General features: G+C 37.5%; 1 long non-coding RNA gene across 1 annotated transcript in view; it reads left to right on the top strand.

Moving 5' to 3' along the window:
• LOC149125694 (uncharacterized) overlaps positions 1-26685 on the top strand; it is a 104646-nt gene that overhangs the window by 23581 nt on the left and 54380 nt on the right. Inside the window, exon 2 of the long non-coding RNA XR_016237328.1 lies at positions 21397-21451. This is a non-coding gene — a long non-coding RNA (uncharacterized LOC149125694). The remainder of the gene's footprint in view (positions 1-21396; positions 21452-26685) is intronic.

Below are 26685 nucleotides of genomic sequence, written 5' to 3' on the forward strand. Positions count from 1 at the left end.
TAGCACACACTCTTTGCCCTTAGCATTCATAACATTCCTTTTCTCATTTGATCTCCCTCATGGTCTTGGGAGGTGCACAGGGCAATTTTTACATAAGAGAAAGGGGAACCATGTTGGGCAGAAGTGGGTTGATGATGGTAATGCGCCCTGGCTCACTATTCAGATTTTTCTTGGACCATTATCTGCAGTGTCATGGAAGTTAGAATTAGTGTGACAGTGGGGACAAAACAACATTCTTCCACATTATTTTGGGTTTTGTTTTGGTTAAAAGACTTAAAAGAACAAGAGGTGGCTTCCTCTTCCTTAACATAATTGGAGTGGAGTCTCTCTGTTCTGAGTTTGTATTTCTTGTCAAAGAGATTGTTCATAGTTTTCATGTCAAGGTTAAAAGCTGTGAAACACCTGGAAAAACACATATAATTCTATTGGAGGTTTATAAACTCACAGAAAGAGGCCAATGCTATGGTTCAAAAAATTAGTAAGGGTTCATCTGGAGGTGAAAGAATGGCTTTCCCTTTCTTTAGCAGAGGCAAGGTTAGTTAGTGTTCACGCTGTTTCCATACCTGGTTGAGATCCATGGCATTCATGTATAAAGCACCAATTATGAAGGTACATATATAAGAGGGTTGTGCCTGTTACTAACTGAGGCATGTGGAGCAGGTGTTGGTTCTATAGCTGAACCTACTTTAAACAGGGAGGACTGTAGTGAGAGTACCCCTGAGCCCACTGCAGATGGGGATGGGGGGGGGTGAGAATTTTGCCCAGCTGAGCATCATATACGTAACAGACAACCATAAGGACAGTGACACTAAGAAGTAATTCCTTACTTTTTTGGACAACACATGAATTTTCAAAGTTGTATTTAAGACTTTGGGAAGGGAAGTAAATCCTTTTCAAAAGTAACTAAAATTGAACCCTCCTTGTTCTTAGCAAATGCAGTTCAGAGCCAAATCTAAGTAACTTAAAGAAAATGAAACAGTTCACCCATTCACCCATCCATTCAACAATATTTATTGAGTTGTTACCATGTGCCAACATGATATTGAAGAATGTGAGTATATTCTTCTTTATAGCTTTAAAAGTTTTGATTAAAATGGATTCATTTTTTTTTTTTTTTTGGCCTCTGTAATGACCATTTTCTCTGTCACGCTTCCTCTTCAAGAATCGTTGCTGCGGTGTTTGCATAAATCAAAGTTTTCTTTGAAATGTGGCTCAAATACTTCCTCTGTGCACATACTTTCCTCTCCCATCACACCAATGAATTCAGATGTCTTGGTTTGGCCATGGCCCATACCTGCTTACAGGTCCAGATGAATCCGAGAATGTTGGGAATACTTTAAGTTGTGCCTGAAGGAACTTTATTTTGGGGGATTTTGAGGCTCCTCTTAAGAAAGAATTGTGATGTTCCCACTTGTGGGATCCTGATAGACACATTTGGGTATGTTTGGAGAAGCAGTACAGTGACCTCAGGTTTTAGGGAGAGGATAGCGGGTTCCCTCTCTGGCTGCCATTTGGGACTTGTGTTCCAGCTCCCCCAGGGATTTTGAAGGGTGTATCTTAGGGAGCACAAGTCATAAATAAAAATAGAAGCAACAGCTTTGTTTAAACATGTCCTAACTTTGGGTAAAATGCATATTTTCTTGGACATTTACACAAAAAGCATAGAGATAATCTTTTCTTTTTAGCTATAATATTGTCAATTTTTTAGCTTTTAGGGTTTTTTTTGGCTTTAATATTTAACAATTTTTAACATTTTGCCATAGTTAATTCATATGTAGATATTATACACATACATTTATACTGTTTTTCTAGAAAACATATTAATATCATAAAATGTGAGGTTCACGACAATGATCATAAAGTGGAGAAAGAAGGGTATATTGTCAAATACATGGTATAATACAGTGAAGCAATATTTAATACTATATACCAAATTATTTGGCATTCACACACTTTTTATACTCTATATATTAACTTCCACATATAAAATAAAACGTGATATTTGTCTTCCTAGGTATGGCTTATTTCACTTAGCATAATAATATCTAGTCCCATCTATTTTGTTGCAAATGTTAGGATCTTTCTTTTTATGGCTAAATAATAGTCCATCATGTATATACCACATTTTCTTTATCCATTCATCTGTTGATGGACATATAGTATAATTCAATATCTTTGCTTTCATGAATTGAGCTGCTATAAATACGGGATTGCAGTCATGTCTTGCATGTGATGATTTCCAAATTTTTGAAGCTTTGGCGCAAAGAAGGCTTTGGGTTCCAAAGGGTGAGGTTTGGCAGAGCAAGAAAAAACAAGCTATGGAACCTTCATTGTGTGCCCTGCAGTGTGATTTTGAGGGTCAGCTTGTACCAAAAGGCCTGAGGTGCAGGTGCAGAGCTTTGCCTGAGTGGATTGTTTAGGAATGAGAATCTGCCTACGAAAGTCCAGGAATTTACTTGGATGGGAAGACTTGAGGACCCTGTGTTAGTCCAGTGAAGACAAAATGCCATTACATTTTTGGTAATTCAGGTTCATATGATCCAGAAGCAGAAAGTGTGGGTGGAAGAATGGTGGAAACAAGGCTGAGAAGAGTAGTATGAAAATATCATGGGCAACCACATAGCAATTCTATGGGTGCTTGAGTTTATCATGGAGACTAAGATCAGATTGCATTTAAAAAAGATAATTATGGAGGCTTGCAGATAACTGAAAACTTGACCATTTTTAGAATTTTTTTATTTATGTATTTTTACCTAGAAAACTTTTATTTAAGGTATACAAACTTCATGCATTTAATATATACAAATTAAGGAACATAGTGCTTCTTCTCACCGTACCCTCCTTCCCACCGTACCCTCCTTCCCACCACATTCCTACCCTTCTTTGTCCTCCCTCTCCTATTTCCCCCACTTTTAAAGATTGATTTATTTATTTGAAGGGCAGCATTATAGAGAGGCAGAGATAGAAAGAGAGAGAAGTCTTCCATTCACTGGTTCACTCACCAGATGGCTACAACGTCTGGAGCTGGGCCGATCCGAAACCAGGATCCAGGAGCTTCTTGGGTGCAGGGGTCCAAGCACTTGGGCCGTCTTCTACTGCTTTCAGGCCATAGCAGAGAGCTGGATTGGAAGTGGAGCAGCTGGGACTCAAAACAGTGCCCATATGGGATGCCGGCACTGCAGGCGGTGGCTCTACCAGCTATAGCACAGACAGGCCCATCCTATTCCCATTCTTATTTTTTACTAAGATCCATTTTCAACTTCAGATATTTCTTTCTTTTTTAAATTCAATTTTAGGTCCCACTTATAAGGGAGAACATCCAATATTTATCTTTCTGTGTCTGACTTATTTCACTCTTGGTTTTGATGATCTTTTTTTTTCTAGTTATTAAAGAGTACTTTAACTTAGCCACATTCGTGAAAGAATCCATTTTATGGGTCTTATTGATAAAGCTTTTGTGTCAAGAACTAATTTTTTCCTGTATTATAGGTCTGTAGAAGATCTGGCTATTCTGGCACAGTGGCTATAAAAGAAATAATGAGTGAAATATCATCCCTAAAGTCACTTTCTCAACCCTGTTTTCTCCATTTGCCCTACAGTCATAAAGATCCCTCCTTGCTTAAAATGTGAAATGTGTGCTGGCTTAGTGTACCTAGTAGCATCTATTAACTTCAACTCTTCCTTGACCCAAGCACGTGCGTACACACACTCACACACATACGCAGCACACCACTGTCTCTCTCTCACATATTAATCCTGAGCTGCTGGATCCTCAGAAACAGGGCTTACCATGGCACAAGATTAGGAAATCTAAAGAGACAGTAAGTCACATAGTTTGAAAAATTCCTACTAGAAATATTGCTGTTTCTGAAAGCACTATGACTTGCTAGTATTATAGGATGGAGGCCCACTAACACTTAGACAACTGATACCTTCTCTCAGAATCCAGGTACACTGTCCTTTAGAAAAGACATTTTTGATTACTTTCTATAGTGCATGTAGAAATTTTCACATGTGTGGCAATGAGGAATGTTCTATCCAAAAGTTACATTCAAGTGCAAACATGGGAAGCAGCTAAGAAGAGGAATTAGTGTGTGAAATGCTGTAATTGTGGTTTTGTTGTTATCCAGTTTAGATGCCCTTGGACCATCAAAAGATACTTTCCTAAGGTACATGGTGAAGACCTGCAGGTTTTGAAGGACAGGTGGATGAATCACATAAGCAGTCTAGGAGGGCAGATTGTCACAGGTGATGGTAGTGACATAATGGTGGACTTTCTGGTAACTAATAAATATATTATAGTTCTTAGCTATTTACATGTCTTTATGAGTAACAATCATTTTAACAGAGCAAACTAAAATTAGACCATTATGTTATCATCTTTTGAAAGACAATTGAATTTTTTAAAAGATTTATTTACTTACTTTAAAAGTCAGAGTAACAGAGAGAGAGGGAGAGAGATCTTCCTTCTGCTGTTTCACTCCCCGGTTGGCAGCAATGGCCAGAGCTTGGCCAGGATGAAGCTAGGAGCCAGGAGCTTCATCTGGGTCTCCCACATGAGTGCAGGGAGGGACCCCAGCCCTTGGTCAATCTTCTGCTTCCTTCCAAGGCATATTAACAGGGAGCTGGATCAGAAGTGGAGCAGCCAGGACACCAACTGGCACTCATATGGGATGCAGGCATCATAGGCAGCAGCTTTACCTGCAATGCCACAATGCCAGCTCCAAGATAACTGAATTTCTTAACAGTTTGGACATCTGACGTATTAAGAATCTCATTTGAAATGACCATTTTAGTTAGAGGACTGCATTTAGTCTTTTTTTACGCTCCACGTTTCAGAAAGCATTTATGATGCACTTAAACTTCAGTTAGTCATTGTGTTCAATAGCAGTGTGACATATGCATTTTCTTCCCCATATTAGAGTTTGCAAAAATGGCTAACCTTCTTGTCTCTTCAGAAATTATATGGTGAAAAATTAAATAACAAAAAGGAAGAAACTTGGGAATCTAAAGTGCTGATTGCCATCATGTGATTTTTCAGAGCTCTTTTCTCCAACCAGAGTTGTGTATGTAAAGCAGTATTAAGCCCTCTGCTCCACTTCAAATCCTCTTCTGCCCCCTTAGAAGATAACGCAAGTCCTCAGAATAATATAATGTTGCTTGGTCAAGCCATAGGTAGTCCCAGAAAATAATTCCTCTGTCTCATTTTTGTTTGGACAAAAAATGGTTAAAATAGGAGAATGCCATTTTTTTTCTTACCCTGAATGGTGACTGCCAGCTATTAAAATGCTAATTTCCAAAAAAAAATACAAAAACCAAATACAGAAGCCAAAGACAGCCAGAAAACAAGAAAAATGAAGTCTACCGAATGATTAATCATTTGATTAACCAGGTAAGTCTCTGGCATAATACTAATTAGCTCACTTACAAAGCCCTGGACTGAGCAGCTTGGTTTGATTAAAGAGGTGCTCAGCCATTCAAACGTTGATGCTTGAGCTCCTTTTATAAAACAAAATGTGACTTTGCAGTTAAGCTCATCTCTTTAATCCAGCTGTGATTCCTTAGGCCTCTGATGCTCAGACCTAGGCACACAAATCAAAGAGCAGAAAACTGTCCCTGTGAGTGTTCAGAGAATAATATGAATCTAGGGCCGTATTCTAATCTTAAAAGGGGATTGTTCTGAGGTTGCAGTAACTACCTGTTGATTGTCTTGGACTTGCATTTTGTTGACCCTTTGGTTTACCTGGATGCATCCATAGAAGGCCGCCTTTGTAGAAGGGTGTCTGGCTGGATTTAGGAGCTTTTGAAAAGGATACTTGAAATTAATGATAACTTTACTATGAAGTCTGCCTTTAAAATACACTTCAAGCTTATATCTTCTTGGTTAGGTGTTTCTATTTTTAGTCCCTTAATGCTTTTTCTGCTAGATGGAAGCATCCATCTTCTTTGTGGCACACTTTTAGAGGGATCCTGACTGCTTCCAGAATTAAGGAGGGAGAGGAAATTCTCCCTGCTCCACAATTCCACTTTGGCTGCTCGTACAAGTCTTGGCTTCTTTATTTTTAAGCTTGCTTAAAATAGCTGAATACTTTCACAGGCTATGCACTGTACCAATGAGTTCAACAGCTCCACTGTAGTTTCTTTGGTGGCTGTTACAGGAATAAATAAACTAATGGAAATGTTGGCTGCATTAGCTGAAGTAAAGTATTATGGCCAAAGCCAGATTCTTGACTGATGACATCCAGGTTGACCACACCATGCCTGGATGTTGTCTCCATTCTAGGTGCTGTAGTTAAAGGACTATTGACAAAACAGAGCTTGGCTAGCAAAGGCCAGGGAGGAGGGGATCATTTTGGGGAAACTTGTCATGGGTGGGATCACTCAGGCACCAAAGAGATGAGAGGAGATATGCAGTGGAGATGTGAGGCACCTGTCTTCATGTGAAAGCTGACATGAAGTGTTTTCTTGTCCACTCTTATATTCTCAATATGCAGCATGGTGCCTGGCAAAGAGTCACCATGTATTTTTTGGGGTGCATACCCTGTGTTGGTCATTGTAGTAAAGTTTTGCTTCCATTATCTCAGAAATCATTATTATTCCCTATATGTAGGCAAGGAAACTTGGGCTCAGAAAGACCATGAAATTTGTCCCAAACCACATAAGCAAGGTCCAAGCTAGGATTGAAGATAGGTCTCTCTCCAAGGCTGGAGTACTTTTCTCCATGGTATCCTAACTCTCAGGACAGCTCCCTTGATGCCACAGTGAGGCAGATATCTACTGGGGATCTGAACAGGGGCTTTGATGAACAATCCTTTTTTTTTTTTTAAAGATTTGTTTTATTTATTTGAAAGACAGAGTTACAGAGAGAGGTAGAGACAGAGAGAGAGAGAGAGAGATCTTCCATTCCACTGGTTAACTCCCCAAATGACTGCAATGACCAGAGCTGAGCTGATCTGAAGACAGGAGCCAGGAGTTTCTTCCAGCCCTCCCACACAGGTGCAGGGGCCCAAGGACTTGGGCCATCTTCTACTGCTTTCCCAGACCACAGCAGAGATCTGGATTGGAAGAGGAGCAGCCAGGAATTGAACCATCACCCATAGGGGATGTTGGCACCACAGGCTGGACCTTTAACCCACTGGACCACAGCACTGGCTTCTGGTGAACAACTCTTACCACCACAATCTGTTTTCTTATGGATGAGGAATAAGTTTCAGGAACTGAGGTTACATAGTCAGGAACCCTAATCTATCTTGTATAATACTCTACCTCTGGATCACTATGTCCTATACCCTTCCTAGTACAAACCAACTTGATACATGCTTGGTCCTAGTTTGACATGGATGAAATACCACTATTTCAAGTGTGAATCTATCTTCATTATACTTACCTTCTTCAGCTTAAGCTTAGCTTCTGCACCTCAATCACTGGTTTTCCATCACTGGTGACTTTGCTCCTCCATGATGCTCCATCTGCTCTACATCAGCAGGCCTTGCACCTGGATGGTGCAAATTTCAGTTTATCAAGTTTTAGGTGTGACTGTCAATGTATCTAATCTAGTATTAAGTGCTTATTTTCCCAACATTTAAGTATTTCTTCTAACAATCCCATGAATAGAATTATTATTGCTGCATTTCACACATTAGCAATTAGAGTCTCAGAGAGGTTAAGTGTTTTCCCAAAATTACACAGATAATTGATTAATGAGCAGTTCAAGTTAGTAATGATGATAATATAGCCTTTCTGACATGTGCATAGTAATAATACATATATTATTTCTACTAAGTGCATGATAACATAAAGGCACTTCAAAAAGTATTAAGAAAATGAGGGGCCAGCACAGTGGTGCAGAGGGTTAAAGTCCTGGCCAAAAGCGCTGGCATCCCGTATGGGTGCCAGTTCTAGTCCTGGTTGCTCCTCTTTCAATCTAGCCCTCTGCTATGGCATGGGAAAACAGTAGAAGATGGCCCAAGTGCTTGGGCTCCTGCACCCGTGTGGGAGATCTGGAAGGAGCTCTTGGCTCCTGGCTTCAGATTGGCGCAGCTCTGGCTGTTGTGGCCATCTGGGGAGTGAACCAGCAAAAGGAAGACCTCTTTCTGTATCTGCCTCTTTCTGTGACTTTGTCTTTCAAATAAATAAAATAAATCTTTTAAAAAAAGAAAATGAAATTAAATAATGTTTATTTTGGTCCAAAAATGGTGAAATTCATGTAAATGAATTTCTTCTTCAAAAAGTGCATGGCAATGTGTATAATGAAAAAACTGTCACTATTTCAAAAATATTTTGTAGCCAAATAAATTTATCGTTTTATTATAATTTTTCTGCAAACTTTTTGATGTTCCCTTTTACACTGCTTTCACACTTTCCATCTTCTTTTATCAATATTTTCTTTATTGTCTTGAAAAGAACATGAAAATTCTCTAAATCACTAGGGTATCACTAGGTAAGCAGCATCTTCTTCTTCATCATCAATTTAAGTAAAAACAATTGAAAGATATAAATAAAAATATAAGTCACTCAATTCATAAAGATAATAATTCTTATTTAAAAATTTTTATTAATATAAAGAGAACAAATTGCTTATATTTTATAGGTACAATTCTAAGAAGATAAGCATACTTCCCTCCCTCCCACACTCCATCCCCCACTCACTCTCCTCCCTTCCTTTCTTTTTTTTCTTTAATTTTTGCCAAATACACAGTTTCAGTTTACTCTATAATCACAGGCTTAATGCGACACTAACCATATTATTCAAGTAAAAAGTAGGATGACCACAGTTCTCAGTTCTCAGGAGTATAAACAAGGGTTAAAAACAACAATCAAATCACAAGATATCTGTTTCATTCCTATACATTTTTTGAATTCTATGTTAATTACTACATATCAGAGAAAACATATGATATTTAACTTTTTGGGACTGGCTTAGTCTACTAAAACATAATGGTATCCAGTTGCATCTTTTTTGTTGCTAAAGACAGGATTTCATTCTCTTTTTTATGGCTGAGTAGTCTTCCATAGTGTATATATACTACATTTTGTTTATACAGTTGTCAGTTGATGAATCTGGATTGATTCTGTATCTAGCTACTGTGAATTGAGCTGTAATGAGCATGGGGGCAACAAATAATACTTTCTTATGCTGATTTCATTTCCTTTGGGTAAATCTCTGGGAGTGTTTGCCTAGGTCACATGGTAGATCTGTCTTCAGATCTCTGAAGTATCTCTGTACTGTCTACCATAATGGTTGACTATTTTATGTTCCTACAACAGTGGATTAGGATACCATTTTCCCCACATCCTTGCCAGCATTTATTATTTTTTGGTTTTTGTATGGTAGCCATTCTAACTGGGGTAAGGTGAAATGTCAGTGTGGTTTTTATTTGCATTTCTGTGAAGGCTAGTGATCCTGAGGATTTTTTCATATGTCTGTTTTTATTTCATCTTTTGAAAAATGACTATCTATGCCCTTTGCCCATCTCTTAGCGGGATTGTTTTTACTGAGTAAAGAAATCGAGGTGTGCAGAAGTGAAATGACCTTCTCCAGCCATTCAGCTGCTTACTGGGAAAACTATTCCTTGATTCTGGGGACTTCAAGGTAGATGGTGTGTATGTTTAAAGAGGAGCAGGTGGATAGTCTAGCCATTCATGAGGAAGAACGGATAATGACAGGAAACTGTTTAAGAAACCTACCAAAGTTTGCAAAGGTCCTGGAAATGTCATGGGGGACTGTTGCAGTTGATTTCTCAACAATGTTGCAGTGGATTCCTTTCTGAGAGGAGGAGCGTGGTGGGGCAAGAGGCACGGAGTCACCACACAGACCCCGGGAGTCGGATGAAAGCAGGCCTGAGGCAAGCAGTCCGCAGACTCATTTATTTCAATTAGTACAACAGCTTATATAGTCAAGACCAGCCAGTCTGGTCAAGGGGCGGTCTATGCCCCAACCAATCACAGACTGTTGCCAGGCAGTTTCCAAAGCCATCCAATCACAGCCTGTTGCCAGTCCGGCTCTTGTTGCCAGGCAGTTTCTGAAGCCATCCAATCACGGCCTGCTGTCAGTCAGGCTCTGTTGTCATGTGGTTTCCTCTGTTGTCACGTGGCTTCCGAAGCCATCCAATCACGACCTATTGCCAGGCAGTTTCTGTTGTCAGTGGCCATCTTGGCATGACCTTTTCACCTCAGTGGCCATCTTGATATGACCTTTTCACCTCATTCCACCCCAGGGGACAGAAGCACAAATAAGTTTTTAGTGCTATTCAGCTCTCTATGATTGTGTTTCAGCAGGCAAAGCAGACTTTTTTAGTTCAGAGATTAAGGGTCCCCTCCTGGTTAAAGAAAAGTTAACAATGAAGGTGAGTATGCACTTGTCTCTGATCCCAGAAGACAGGACATGTACTCATGTGGGCACATTTGTGTGATTTAGCCACAGCTCTGCCTCTTATACCCTCTGAGAATTGTATTGTTCAGCTGGAGAGGATCAATTTGCTTTCTGAGATAAAGGAACAAATATCCAAACACCTGCTTCCACTGATGTGAAGTTAGGGAACTTGGCTTAGTGGAGCAGACCTGGCCAAGATGTACTGGCAAGGACTCCAAAGAACCTCCTGATCCCAAAGAGTAATTCAGCTGGAGGACAGAGAAATCTGATCAACTGTAGACTTACATCTGTACCTGCTATCTCTTTCCCAAAGCCCAGGCATGTATATCTGACCCAACATGTCCACTAAAATAATAGGCACAATAAAATAATTGATCTTTTCTGCTAAACACTTCCCCTGGTCACCCATCTTGCTAAGAGTAAAAGTCTAAGTCCTTACATGTTATCTAAGACCCTTTGGGGATCTGGTCCCCACTTACCTCTCATTCCTTGTTTCTACTACTCTGTACTAGATTCTCTGCTTCAGCCCCACTGACCTCCTTGCTCTTTCTCAGCTGTGGAAGGCATGCTTTGACTTCAGAGCTTTTTACCTGCTATTCTCACTGCCTTGGCTTTTTTATCCGAAAATACTTACAGTGGTTGTGTCCTTGCTTCCCTCAGGTCTCAGATAGCACTCCACCTGTGGAGCTTTCCATAAACCACCCACCTAGAATAGACAAGAGCTCCCTGAAAACCCAGCCTTGCTTAATATTCTTTGTCTTATCTTAAAATTCTCTCTTGCATCTATCACCATCTCAAATATTTTATATATGCAGGTACTTCAAATGGTTTGTTGAAAATACACATTATGAGGCTGGTGCTGCATCTCACTTGGCTAATCGTCCGCCTGCGGTGCCAGCACTCCAGGTTCTAGTCCCAGTTGGGGCGCCGGATTCTGTACCGGTTGCTCCTCTCCTCTAGCTCTCTGCTGTGGCCCAGGAAGGCAGTGGAGCATGGCCCAAGTGCTTGGGCCCTGCACCCGCATGGGAGACCAGGAGGAGGCACCTGGCTCCTGGCTTCAGATTGGCGCAGTGCGTGGCCGCAGTGTGCTGGCTGTAGCGGCCATTTGGGGAGTGAACCAATGGAAGGAAGACCTTTCTCTCTTTCTCTTTCTGTCACTCTCTAACTTTGCCTGTCCAAAAAAAAAATAATAATAAATAAATAAATAAATAAAATAAAATAAAATATACATTATGAATATCTGTTCATGGAATTAAAAATTTCTTGCATGAAAACAAATGTTTTAATTCCAGCTTCCTCAAGGTTTTAATGTTCTATCACATGTAATGTATACATATATATATAATATTCTCAATTGTATATATACATACATATGCACATATACATACATACATATGCATATATACATATTTGATCATTTGCTTATTTGTGTATATATACATATATATGAATATTTGATATTTGCTTATTTTCTGTCTTCCTCAGCTGGCAATATAAGCCACTATGTCCTCTTGCCTAAAGCACACACTGGATACCTAATAGGCACTTGTAAATATTTTCAAATGAATAATTAAAACAAGCATTTGTGACCTTGGTGAACCTAGGGGTCTAAATAATTATGATGACTCCTGCCCCGTGAGGTTGTACAGGGCTGGATTGGACCAAAATCTGATAGATTTCATAGGCTCAACCTTCAACAGTGACACCTGGTGGCATGAGAGACAAGTTGGCATTTGTGAGCAGGACTGAGTAAGCCCAGAGGTCGTGAGCAATTTTGTCTAGGAGGTATGTTTGTAATTCAGCATATATTTTAGTAAGGCAATAGGCTCATGAGATGTAAAATATAAAAGTAGCAAAGGGTGAGTAGTTAGGAGTTTTCCTCTGACACCTGTCCCTTGTCACTCAGAAATCCTCCTCCAATGAACAGTAGTACTGGTTTCTTGTGTAGCCCTCAAGGATAGTCTCTGCATGTAAAAGTAAATATGCACCGAAGTGTATTTTATTCTCTTGTTTTCCTTTTATAAAGCATAGGATATGATACATATTTTCTATATCTTGCTTAAATGAGGGGCCATCAAAAAGTTTATGGAAAATGTGTATTATGCAAAAATTATATGTGCATTTCAAATTTTTATATTTACATAAAATCATTTTTCAATTATTTTTTGGACTATCCTTGCATATTTCTTTTTCCTCTTTTTACATTTTTCACTGTAAAACAATAATTATTTAACTAAGATGCCAAAAAAATTTAAAATACACAAGTTTACATAGCTGAAGAAAATAATCCTAGGTCTTATAAACAGATCAATTAGTTATTTTCTGAACAATCAAAGATCTCAATAAAGAAAATATGAAGCACTAGAAATTATTTTGATGAAGCAAAACTTAAGCCTAAAGATAAATAAAGGACTTTCATGATTTCTTAAGAAAAGATGCTGATAGACCAATAAAACATTGTTATTATAGCAGAAAGGCTCATACTTTGATTTTGTATTTTATATACCTTTTTCTTTTTTCTATTTTTTTACATTTAAAATTTGTTTTACTTTTTTAAAACATTCTGTCACATTCACTTCAACTGCAAGTATTATACAAGTGTATACTATTTTTTGAAGATGGAGATATTAATGTCACTGAATAAGAGCTTAATAATGACGATAATGTGGGAAAAGAAGAGTATACTGTCATTAACATGGAATGATTTTGTGAAGCAATATTTATAACTAAACAACAAAAGATATGCTATAGTTTTATACTCTCTCTACATGTTAACATCCACAAATAAGCAAAAAACAGGTAATATTTGTCTTTTTAGGTCTGGCTTATTTCACTTAGCAAAATGATCTTCAGTTATATTATTTTTGTTCCAAATGTTAATATTTCATTCTTTTTCATGACTGAGTAATATTACATTGTTTAGTATCAAGAAAATATACCACTTTTTTTTAATCCAGTGTTCAGTTGGTGGATATGTAAGTAGATTCCATATCTCTGCTATTGTGAATTGCGCTGTTGGAAACATGGGAGTGCATGCGACTCATGCTGATTTCATGTTTTTTGATATATTCCCAGGATTGGGATAGCTAGGTCATATGGTAGATCTATTATTTTTTTTTTTTATTTTCTGAGGAACTGCCATACTGTTTTCCATAGTGGTTGAATTAATCTGCATTTCAACCAAAAGTATGTCAGTGTGTTTTCCTCCACAACTCAGTAGCATTTGTTATTTTTTTGATTTTTGGATAATAGACATTCTAATTTTAGTGAGGTGATACTTCATTGTAGCTTTTATTTACATTTACCTGATGGCAATAATCCTGAGTATTTTTTTGTGTTAGCTGGCCATTTATATTTAGTCCTTTGAAAAATGCCTGTTCATCTCCTTTGTCCATTTCTTAACTATGTTGTTTGTTTTGTTGTAGAGTTTCTTGAGCTTTTTATAGAACCTGGATATTAATCATTTTCAGTTGTGTAGTTTGCAAATATTTTCTCCCATGTTTTCCATTGCACTTCACTTTGTTGAGTGTTTCCTTTGCACTGCAGGAGCTTCTTAGCTTGATGGAATCCCATTTGTCTATCTTTGCTTTTATTGCCTGTGTTTCTGGGATCTTTGCCTGTACCAATGTCTTTCAGTTTCCCCAATGTTCTCCTTTAGTAATTTGGTGGCAACACTTCACAGATTGAGGTTCTGGATCCATTTTGAGTTGATTTTTGTATGAAGTGTAAGGTAGGGGTCTTGTTTCATAATTGTGCATGTGTAGATCCAATTTTCTCAACACCATTTTTAAAAAAAATATAAAATTAATTAATTTGATATGTAGAGTTGCAGACAGAGAGAGGAATAAACAGAGAGAAAGGTCTTCCATCCTTCGGTTCACTCTCCAGAAGGTTGCAATGGCCGGAGTTGATCCAATCTAAAGTCAGGAGTAAGGAACTTCTGGGTCTCCCATGTGGGTGCAAGGGCCCAAGAACTAGGGCCATCTTCTACTGCTTTCCTGGGATATACCAGAGAGCTGGATCAGAAGAGGAGCAGCTGGGGCCTGAACTGGCACCCATATGGGATACTGGCACTGCAGGCAGAGGCTTAGCCCACCATGTGACAGCTCTGGCCCCAACATTTGTTGAAGAGACTGTCCTTTCTCCAAGAAATGATTTTAGCCAACCAGTTTCTTAACTGGATTGTTTGTTTTGTTTTGGCTGAATTTTCTGAGCTCCCTGTATGTTTTAGGTGTTAATCCTGTATGCATAGTTTGCAAATATTTATACCATCCTGTGCTTTGTGTCTTTACTTTGTTAATTGTTTGCTTTGCTGTGCAGAAATTTTTTAGCTTGCTGTTATCCCATTGATTTACTTTTTCTTTTATTGCCTATGGTTTTGAGGTCTTATTCAAAAAATGTTTACCTAAGCCAACATCTTGCAGTGTTTCCCTTATGTTTTCATTAGTCATTTGACAATTTCATGTCTTAAGTTTAGATCCTTGATCCATTTTGAGTATTGTGTTATTATTTGAAAGCAATGCAATGTTCCTAGATTGTTAAGCTAAATTACTTATTTTCTTCTAAATTTCTGATAATTTCACATTAAATTATTAAACATTTTAATACTTCTAGAACTCATTTTGGCTTGAAATATGAGGTAATGATCCATTTTTTCTCAGGTTGTATCTATTACCACTAATTCCACTACTTGTGGATCTATTTTTCCTTCAAATGTATGCCACTTACCATGTAATAAAATCCCCATGCACATGAGCCTCATATTTGCCAATGTTCTATTTACATGCATACTAGTTTTTAAATTATTGTATTTCATTATGTTTTAGTATTTAGAAGTCTTATAAGTAGTGTTATATTAATTTGGAGATACTTTATTTCCTTTTAATAATGGTAATGAATTCCATGTCAATTAATTGCAACGTTAAGAGGTGTGATTTTATTTGTATCTCAGGTTTGGGGAGCAGAACTAAACACAGTAACTAGAGAAGAACAAAATGTAGTCATGGGATGTTTTTACTTCAAAGTACACTCCTGGCACTGGTTTTCTTTTCCCTCTCTCCCAGCACATAGTCACCTGCACACGCACACATACCACCCCTCAACACACTGCCCCACACCCTCAGCAGATTGTTTCCCTGAAGCAGATGCGATTGCCCTGAAGAGAGCTAGACAGTAACATGAAAGTGATCGATTAGGGCTTGATCATGGAGGGTCTCTTCTGTATTGTTTTTATTCTGAAAAAAAAATGTTTAAAATACTTTTTTGTTAATTTGAAATCAGAGATAAATGAAATAAGCCAGATACAGAAAGACAAGTATTACATTTTCTCTCTTATGTTGAGTTAATATATATATGTATAAAGACAGAGAGAATAAAAATGTATAAATGTCATATTATTTAGTATATAGATAGTTATAAATATGTCTTCCCTGGATTATTGTATCTACATATTAATAGACATTTTCTCACTTCATGATCATTGTCATGAATCCATGTATGTGATTTTACTATCCTTACTTTTAAGAAAAATGTATATTGTATATGTATATGAAATGTACATATGAAATTAATAAATATTAAAAATGGTAAAATTGTCTTTTAAATAAATAAAAAAAAGGAAAAAGAGAAAGAGATCTTCTGACTACTGGTTCACTCTCCAAATGCCATCATAGCAGGTCTTGGACAGGAGCCAAGAACTGAATGTGGGTTTCCAATGCAAGCAATAGGGACCTAAGTACTTGAGTCACCACCTGTTGCCTCCTAAGGTGTGTATTATCAGAAAGCTGGAATCAGAACATAGCTGAGACTTGAACCTGTGCTCTGATATGTGAGGAGGGTGTTCAAAATAGTATCCAAACTGCTGTATAGAATGTCTGTTCCTAACTTCGCTAATTTTTTTTTCTGGACGATCTACCCCATTGCTAAAAATGGGGTGCTGAAGTTCTCTGATCTTGTTTTAGTACAGCCTATCTCCCCCTTTTGATCTATTAGTATTTGCTTTGATATTCACATGCTTTGATTTGACTGTACATATATTTACAATTGCTATATTATCTTGTTGAATTGACCTCTTTATCTTTATACTAACAGTTTTTTATCTGAAGTGTATATTATCTGATGTAAGTATAGCTACTTCTGATTTCATCTGGTTTCATTTGTAGGGAATATCTTTTTCAATCCCTTTACTATCTATATATGTTCACACAGATAAAGTGAACCTTTTATAGAGAGCATACCATTGGGTCTTGCCTTTTTAATCCATTATGCTACTCTTTTTAATTTTAGGATTTAATCCAATTACATTTAAGGCAATTATTGATAGGTAATGATAATAAATACTATTTGGGGGTCTCATGTTTCCATATGAATTTTAACATCATTGTTTCTAGATCTGAGAAAAATATTGGTATTTTGATTGTGATTACACTTAATCTGTAAATTGCTTTTGGTTGTATGGACATTTTGTTGATATTAATTCTTTAATTCTTCCAATTCTAAAACATGGGAGATTTTGCCATTATTTTATGTCTTCTTCTATTTCTTTTAACATTTTGTAATTTTTATCATAGAGTTCTCTTACCTTCTTGGTTAAATATATTCCAAGGTATTTGATTTTTTCTGTAGCTATTGTGAATGGGATTGATCTTAGAAATTCTTTCTCAGCCATGGCATTGTCTGTGCATTCAAAGGCTATTGATTTTTCTGTGATAATTTTATATCCTGCAAATTCAACAAACTCTTTATGAGTTCCAATAGTCGCTTAGTGGAGTCTTTTAGTTTTCTTATTCATGGAATCATGTCATCTGCTAATAGGGATAATTTGTCTTCCTCCTTTCCAATTTGTATACCTTTGATTTCTTTTTCTTGCCTAATGGCTCTGGCTAAAATTTCTAGAACTATACTGAATAGCAATGGTGAAAGTGGGCATTCTTGTCTGGTCTCGGATCTTTGGATGCTTCCAAAACTTTTCCCTATTCAATAACATGCAGGCTTTGGGTTTGTCATAAATTGCCTTGATTGTGTTGAGGAATGTTCCTTCTATACCCGGTTTGCTTAAAGTTTTCATCATGAAGGGATGTTGTATTTTATCAAATGCTTCCTCTGCATCTCCCCTGCTTCTTGCCTGGTGATGTGATTGCTTTATCCCACATACACTGTCACCATTCTTGTCCAACATGATGTAACATAGACAAGAAGATTGTTGCTAGAACTGAGCCAATGCTAGTGTCATGTCCTGTGAACTTCTAAAACTATGAGCTAAATAAAACTGTTTTCTTTATAAAAGGTAATTTGCCTCTGGCATTTTGTAATAGCAGTGAAAACCTGACTGATGTGGTAGCTATTATCTTTTCTCTTATAGCACAGGGTTCCCTTAAGCATGTGTTATAGGACTGGTCTGTTGATGGACTGCTTCAGTTTTGTTTTTCTTGAAAACTATTTGTTCCTTATTTTCGAAAGAAAGCTTTCCTGGTTCTGGCATTCTTGATTGGAAGTTTATTTTTCTTTTAATTTCAGGTCTTTGAATATATCATACTTTTCTGGCCTTTAAGGTTTCTGCTGAGAAGTGTGCTGTTAATTTACTGGGGATTCCTTTATATGTGACTTATTACTTGCTAGTTTTTAGAATTTTCTCTTTGTCCTGCATTTTTGATGGTTTCACCAGAATATGTCTCAGAGAGTACTTTTTGATTTAACCTACTGGCTTCCTTTAAACTTTTGAACCTGGATGTCCATGTATTTTCAAAGATTTGATGTTTTCAGCAAGAATTTCCTTAAGCTTTCTATGTCTTTTAACTTTGCCATACAAAATATATGCATGTTTGCTCAGTAATGGTGTCCTGTAAGTCTCATAGGCTTTCTTCATATTTTAAGCTTATTTTATTTTCCCCTGATTATTTATTTTTAAAGATTTATTTATTTGAAAGGCAGAGTTACAGAGTGGCAGAGAGGCAGAGAGGCAGAGAGAGAGAGAGAGAGAGAAAGAGAGAGAGAGAGAGACAGAGGTCTTCCAGCTGCTGGTTCACTCCCCAGGGGGCTGCAATGTCCGGAGCTGTGCCGATCTGAGGCCAGGAGCTTCTTCTGGGTCTCCCACATGGGTGCAAGGACCTAAGGAGTTGGGCCATCTTCTACTGCTTCCCCAGGCCATAGCAGAGAGCTGGATCAGAAGTAGAGCAGCTGGGACTTGTACTGGCACCCATTTGGGATGCTGGCATTGCAGGTGGCGTCTCTACTAGCTATGCCACAGTGCTGGTCCTCTTCCTGATTATTTCAAAGGGCCTGTCTTTAAGTGTAAAATTCTTTCTTTTGTTGATCTAGTCTGCCATTGAGATTCTCTATTATATTTTCTATTTCATTTATTGAGTTATTAATCCCCAAGATTTTAGTGTAGTTACATTTTATGATTTCTATCACTTTCCAAAGAATTAGGGAAAGCTGCCCTGGGGTTTTGCAGTTCCTAGGATAGACAGTGTCTCAAGACAGCTCCTGTAAGCAGGGGCTTAGGCGGGACGGGGACAATGAGGGCTGTGCTCTTTCTCTGGAGTAGGTGCATCTACAAGCTGTCCAGACTCATCTCAGGACCTTTGAGGGCTTCAGGCTTCTCCAGCAGCAAATGTTAAGTATTTGTGGCAGGGCTGGGGCAGAGATGGGGACGGCTGGAGGCCTCTTTCTTACCCTTACCTTTACCCTTTCCCATTGAGCAAACTCTGTTGGTTCAGGGTTGATCTCAAGTCAGGATGATGGATACTGTGTGCCTATTTCCCTTTATATGGCTACCATGTCTCTCTGTGCTCTGTGACATCTCTGCTTCACACTCACTGCACAACAACAATTTGCCTCAAGTACTCCTGTGAAATAGCAATCTTTTAATTTGTTTTGATCTTTTTTCTCCGGGAGGGAATAGTGCCAGGTACATCTAATCAACCATCTTGCTGACATATAGGAAAACCTATACATATTTCTTTTTTTTTAAACTTTTATTTAATGAATATAGATTTCCAAAGTACAGCTTATGGATTACAATGGCTTCCCCCCCCCAGCGTCCCTCCCACCCGCAACCCTCCCCTTTCCCACTCCCTCTCCCCTTCCATTCACATCATGATTCATTTTCAATTCTCTTTATATACTTAACTTTATGTTTTACTTTTAGTTTTTGAAATTTTTGAGGTAATATATTTTTAGTTCAAGTTCTAGACAATGGCTTAATGCTCTACTAAATAATGAGTTCAACAAGCTAGAGGTAAGAATTTCTGCAGGAATATAGGCAACAATAATCAAATGAAAATATGTCTATTTCACTCATATACAGTAACTTTTAAAATAGTCAAAACTCATTAAAACTACAGTATATTTTTCAACTTACTAGACAAATTGCTTTACCTGTTACACTATAATGCTGGCTCTGAAAGGGAACTCTTATGCACTCTTGTGGAAGGTAAATTAATGAAGCCAGTGAAAAACAGTATGGAGATTTCTTTTTTTTTTAACTATATTTTAAGATTCAGAATTCATTTTTTAATTATTATTTCAATCTTCCTGATAGATTCCTCTGCTATATTTCTGAATTGATTCTCTACATTTTTTTAAGTTTTCTTTGCTGGTTTGAATTCATGGTCAGTCAGTTTATACATTTCCATCTCTTAAAGACCAGATACTGTGCTGTCCATTTGGAAATGTGTTTCCTTGAATTTTGTTGATCCTGTGGATCATGCACTGATGTCTGTGCTTTGTAGATGTAGGCATTTTTTTTTCAGCCTTAACACTTTGGCTTTATCTGGAGACTTCCTTCAATAGTAAGCCTTTGCAGAATTTCTAGGCCCAGAACTGCTGAGATGGGGCGCTAGGGGTGTGCTAAGCCCAAGATGCTTTGCTGAGCAAGAACCTTCTGGCCCCTGAGGCTAATGCTGTGCTGGGTTGAAATCCAAGCACTGGCCACTACTGAAGTCTGCCTATCTTTGTGAGTTACTCTCAGTCCAGCTCCACAGTGGTCAGCTCATGGTAACATGGGCCAGCCCTCAAGTATGGTTTGCTGTGGCCGTGATTTCCTGTCTTCCGGACAAATTTAGAGACTAACTCAGAATGTACCGGCCTAGAATTAAAGGCAGTTAGAGCCTATCCAGGGCTGGGTTTTACCATGTAGCTTTGATGATGGGTCCCAAGGAAAAGTACTGTGTTCACTTTCCAAAGATAGATGATATCTATCTGCACTGGTTGTCTGGGGAAGGAGAGAGGTGTTGGAAGAATGTAAATCTGCCCTTTCTGGCTTCCACAGTGCACTTTTTTGACTATTATGCCACATCCATGTTCTCTCAGCTGGTTTCCTGTGTTAAGTCAAAGGTATTTTCATGTGCAGATGGTTTTTCAAATTGATGTTTCTGTTTTGGGGGAATAATCACTGAAGAGCCCTGTTTTGCAATTTTGCTCTCTTTCGTTGTACCTGGGATTAAATGGTAAACAGACTGTGCTAGTCCCTGGTCTCATCGAGTTTGTGAGCACTGCCCTAAAAGCTAAGTGATTTATGGGGAAAGAGTCTTAAGTATTCCTGGAGTGGAAGCAAATAAGAGTGGAAAGGCTTTGGTGGCAGCTAGCTATGGATTCAGATTCGAGCTACATGTTAACAAGCATGACTTTGCGTGTATTTCCTACTCATTTGTTACACTGTTGAAATGGGGTAAAAATATTTCCCCCCTCATATTTCTGAGCATTAAACAGCAGGTGTACAGAGCGTGGTGCAGTCCTTGACACAGTGCTTACCAGACAGTGGGTCCTGTATGCCGCTTTTGTGCCCCATTTCACTTGGGCAAACCAAAGGGCAATGTCACTCATGAGAATACTGGTTGACAGTTTCTAAATATGTAACACACATGCCTTTATTGAGAACTTGCTTAGCATTGGCGATTCTCCCCAAAATCTTTCCAGATTACACATGTGCTTTGTAGACTATTAGACACAGACTAAACATTCATCCTCCACTTCCGTGTGCCTTTGCTTGGCTTCTGATGTTTACTCTCTATTCTTCCCCTCAGATGAAACCTTGGCTGATACAGAAGTTTGCAATGCAATGCTGTTCTTCTTAGTCAAGTAAGTAGATGCTTTTGACAACTGCACATCATTATGATATTTATATTACATGTAATATTCCTAACATCTGCTTCTTCGTCAGTTTCCTAAGGCATAACTGACTAATAATATAACAGGCTGATATAAAACTGACTGTGTTGCTTTGATGCACAGCTCTTCTTTGGAGGAAGCACTGGAGGTCAGACTTGAGTGCTCACCAGTATCAGCATGAACAGACTGAATCATGTAACCCAGACAGGAAATGCTGACACATTTACCTCCAGAGAGGTAGTTGGGTCATGGTTACATTTTCTGGGCTCTGGAATCTGCTTGGATTTGTTAAATTGCTTGTCTTCTCTGTGCCCTGGTTTTGTCATCTATAAAATGGGTTTGATAAAATCACTTACATCACATGGCTGATGTGAGAATTGAATAAATTAGCATAGAAGAAGCTCTTGTACTTGGTACTGTTCTGAGTGTTTCCTGTGCATTCAGTTATCCAACCCTCATAACAATCATACAAATTAGTGTTATTACTGACACTGCTGAAAAATGCCAAATTCATTTTTAAATATCCAAAACGTTATCACACTAAACTATAAATACATATTTATTTACTTGTTATTTTCCCCGTTAGCCTGCCAGATTTTTCCTTCTAGCTTTGTTTGTGTGTGTCTAACAGATAAAAAATTGTATAAAATTTTTCTGTACAACATGATGCTTTTTTAATATAAGTACACCTTGCTAATGATTTCCACAATCAGGTTAGTTAATGTATTTATCCCCTCATATAGTTATCACTTTTTATGACACAAATACTTAGGGCATACTCTCTTAACAAGGTTCAAATATACAATGCACCATTATTAGTTATAATTACTACACTGTGCATTAGATCTTTGTTTGATTGATTTATTTGAAAGTCAGAAAGAAAGTTACTCACAGAGAGAAGAGGCAGAGAAAGAGAGAGAGAGAGAGAGGTCTTCCATCCACTGGTTCACTCCCCAGTTGGCTGCAACGACTGGAACTAGGCCTATCTGAAGCCAGGAGCCAGGAGTTTCTTCTGGGTCTCCCACACAGGTGTAGGCACCCAAGTGCTTGGGTCATCTTCTACTGCCCTCCCAGGCCATAGTAGAGAGCTGGATCAAAAGAGAAGCAGCCGGGACTCAAATTGGTGCCCATATGGGATGCTGGCACTGCAGGTGGTGGCTTTACCTGCACACCACAGCGCCGGCCTCTGTGCATTAGATCTTGGGGACTTATTCATATTATAACTGAAGGTTCGTATACTTTGACTGACATGTCTCCATTTTCCCCATCTGCTAGCCCCTGATTATCACTATTCTACTTTGCTTTTCTAAGTTTGACATTTTGTAGATTCTAAATATTACTGCTGTGCAATATTTATTTATTTTGTGTCTGGCTTATGTCCTTTAGCATAATGCTCTCCAAGATCATGTGCATGGTTACAAGCAGGCCTGGTTTCTTTCTTTTTAAAGGTTAAATAATATTCTTTATTCATTCACCCATCAAAGAACATGTAGGTTGCTTATACATTTTGGCTATTGTCAATAATGCTGCAGTGAACGTGGGAGTGTAGATCTCTCTTTGAGATACTGATTTAATTTTGGATATAAACCCAGAAGTGGTATGACTAGATCATATGGTAATTCTATCTTTCTGTTTTTAGGAGCCTATACATTGCTTTTTTTTTACTTTTAAAACTGATCAACAGATATTTGAAAAATACTCAATATCACTAGCCATCAGGGAAATGTAAGTCAAAATCATCATGAACATCAAAATCTGAAATCACCTCCCCTCAATTAGACTATTGTCAAAAAATAACAAATGCTGGCAAGGATGTAGAGAAAGGGAAGCTTTTGCACCCGCACCCTATCGATAGTACTGTGAATTACTACAGCTTTTATGGAAAACTATATGGAGATTCCTTTAAAAAACTAGAAATAGAACTTCTGTGTGATTCAGCAATCCCACTACTGGGTGTATATACAAAATACATGAAATTTTTATATGAAAGACATTCCTGCACCATTGTGTTTATTGCAACACTATTCACAATAGCCAACATAAGTAATTAATCAAGGTGCCCATCATTAGATGAGTGGGTAAGGAAGATGTGACATGTATACACAATAGAATATTATTTTGTCACAAAAAGAATGAAACTGTTATTTGTAGCAAAGTAGATGTAACTGGAGGACATTATATAAGTTGATTTTTGTATAGGGTGCATATATTTCAATATTTTACATATAGATGTCCAGTCTTTTCAGGATATTAAAGACACCATACTCCAGGGTATATTTTTATTTCCTTTGTCAAAGATACATTGGCTGTAGATGTTTCAGTCAATTATAGGGTTTTATTCAGTTCCATTGTTCTACCTATTTTTATATCAATATCATGCTGTTTGGTTCTAGGAGCTCTGTATTATGTCCTGAAACCTGGTATTGTGTTGCCATCAGCTTTGTTAATATTGTTCAAGATTATATTGACTAATTGGGGCCTTTTGTGTTTCCATATGAATTTTAGGATAGTTTTGCTTGTTCTGTGAAGCATGTCATTGGTGTTTTGATGGAGAATGTATTGAATCTGTAAATCACTTTAGGGTACCATGGACATTTTAACAATACTAATTCATCCAACACATGGAAATGGGAGATTTTTCCTTTGTGTGTATTTGTGTATCTGTGCTATTAAATTTATTTCATAAGTACTTTATCATTTTTATTGTAAAAGTCTTTTACATCATTGGTTAATTTTATTCCAATGCATTTATCTTATATTTTGCAACTATTGCAAGTAGAATTGAAGTTATAATTTCTTTCTCAGAAAGTCCATTATTAATGTCTATAAATGCTACTGATTTTTTATTCTTAATTTGTATCCTGCAATTTTACTGAATTTTCAGTTCTGGGAGTCTTTCAGTGGAATTATTTTGTTTCCCTCTAGATTTAATCATATAATCTGCAAACAGGGATAGTTCAAATTTTCCTTTCTTATTTGTATGCCTTTCATTTTTCCTTTTGCTTAATATTCTGGTTAAAACTTCTAGTACTATATCAAATAAGAGCAATAAAAGGGCACATCCTTTTTTTGCCTCAGATCTTGGTGGAAATACTTTCAGCTTTATTATTCATAGGATGCTATGTGTTGGTTTGTCATATATAAGTTTTACCATGTTAAGATATATTCCTTCTATACTGCATTTGTTCAAGGTTTTGTCATGATTGGCTGTTGAATTTTATTAAATAATTTTACTGAATCGAAGTGATATAAGATCATATGATTTTTATCCTTCATTGTGTTGATTTGTTGTGTTACATTTATTGATTTGCATATTTTCATTGATTTACATATATCTTGATTCCAAGGGATAAGTTCTACTTTGTCAGGAACTTTTGATGTGTTGTTGAATTCTATTTGCAAGCATTTTGTTGAGAATGTTTGCAAGTATGTTCAGGAGACACATCAATGATAGTTTTGTTTTGTTACTGTTATTTATTAGTCTGGCTTTGGGATGAGATTAATGCTGGCCTTGGAGAATGAGTTTAGAAGCATTCCATGCAATTCAATTTTTTAAAAATAATTTGAGAAGTACTGGAGATAATTATTCCTTAAGTGTTTTGTGGAAGTTGGCTGTGAAGCTATCTGGTTCTATGCTTTGATTTTGTCGCTCCCCGTCTTCGTGGAGGAACGACACAGGACCCTGCGCTGTTCTTTCGTCTGCTCGGCCCTCCCCGGGTTTGCTGCTGGTTCTTCCCGGGTTGGCTACCGTCCCTTCCACCTCCGTGGAAGGGCGGTTCCCCCTGCCACATTCCCCACTTCCGCGGGGGAGCGGCACACCACCGGCCGGCTCTCTCGGGGGCTGCACAGGTGTTCCTTCAGATGTTCCCCTTAGATGTTCCTGGTGCATGTTGTCTCTCTCCTCCTTTATAGTCCTCCTCCGCCAATCCCAACTCGGCTGCCCACATGCCGAGTACACTGCTCTCCTCCAATCAGGAGCAGGATCAGCTCCTGGAGGTCAGCACTCAAGTTGGCAAGAGGCAGCTGCGTAGAAGCTGTTTTCTCCTCTCCCAGCGCCATATTGTGGGAGAGCAGATGCATAGAATAAGTCTTAATTCCAGTAACTCAGTCCAGTCCGGGTTGCTCCCCACAGATTTGTTCAGAAACTTTTTTTTTAACTTTTATTTAATGAATATAAATTTCCAAAGCACAGCTTATGGATTACAAGAAACTTTTTATTACTGACTCAATATCATGACTCATTAGTGGTTTGGTCAGGATTTTCATCATTCAACTTTAGTAAGTCAAATATATTCAGGAATCAATCCATTTCTTCTACATTTTGCAACTTGTTAGCATGTTGTTGCTCATAATAGTCCATAAGGATCCTTTTTATTTATGTGGTATAAGTTAAATTATGTACTTTTTGATATCTGATTTTAAAAGTTTAAGTCTTTTCTATTTATTTTCTTAGTATAGCTAAAGTTGATCAGTTTTGTTTATTTTTTTTAAAATCCAACTTCAATTTATTAATCTTTTGTTATTTTCTCTATTTTTATTTCATTTGGTTCTGCTATAATTCTAATATTTATTTCCTTCTACTGACCATGGGATTGGTTTCTTCTTGTTTTTCTAGGTCCTGAGTTGCAGTGTTAGGTTATTTATTTGATATATTTCTGTTTTTTGATGTGAGTGTTTATTGCTATAAAGCTGCACCTTGGTACTTCTTTTGCTGTATCCTATGTATGAAAAATTACAGTTTTATCAGTTTTAAGGTGCTTATAAATTTTCCTTTTGATTTCTTCAATTACCCATTATTTACTCATTTCAGTCTCTAGTTATTTATATAATTTCTAATGTTACTTTTGTTGTTCATTTCCAATTTGATTTTATTATTGTCAAAAAAGATACATGATGTGAATTCACTTTTTTGAATGTATTATGACTTATTTTGTGGCCTAATATATGATTTAGCCTTGAGAATGTTCCATATGCTAATGAAAAAAATTTGTATTGTGTAGCTATTGGGTGGAATATTTTCTAAATATCTCTTAGGTCCACTTGGTCTATGGTGTAGTTTAACTGTGATGTTTCTTTTTATAATATGAAATAGAAATTTAATAAGGAGACACAAATGTTGGAATAGAAGCAAAATTAAATCTTAGTGATGTAGAACTCAATACATCAAATAAAAAATATAGCTGAAAGCTTCAAAAACAGACTAG

Source organism: Oryctolagus cuniculus, chromosome 7 (genome assembly GCF_051225735.1).
Source record: "Oryctolagus cuniculus isolate XC-2025 breed Fujian yellow rabbit chromosome 7, ASM5122573v1, whole genome shotgun sequence".
Classification (NCBI taxonomy): Eukaryota; Metazoa; Chordata; class Mammalia; order Lagomorpha; family Leporidae; genus Oryctolagus; species Oryctolagus cuniculus.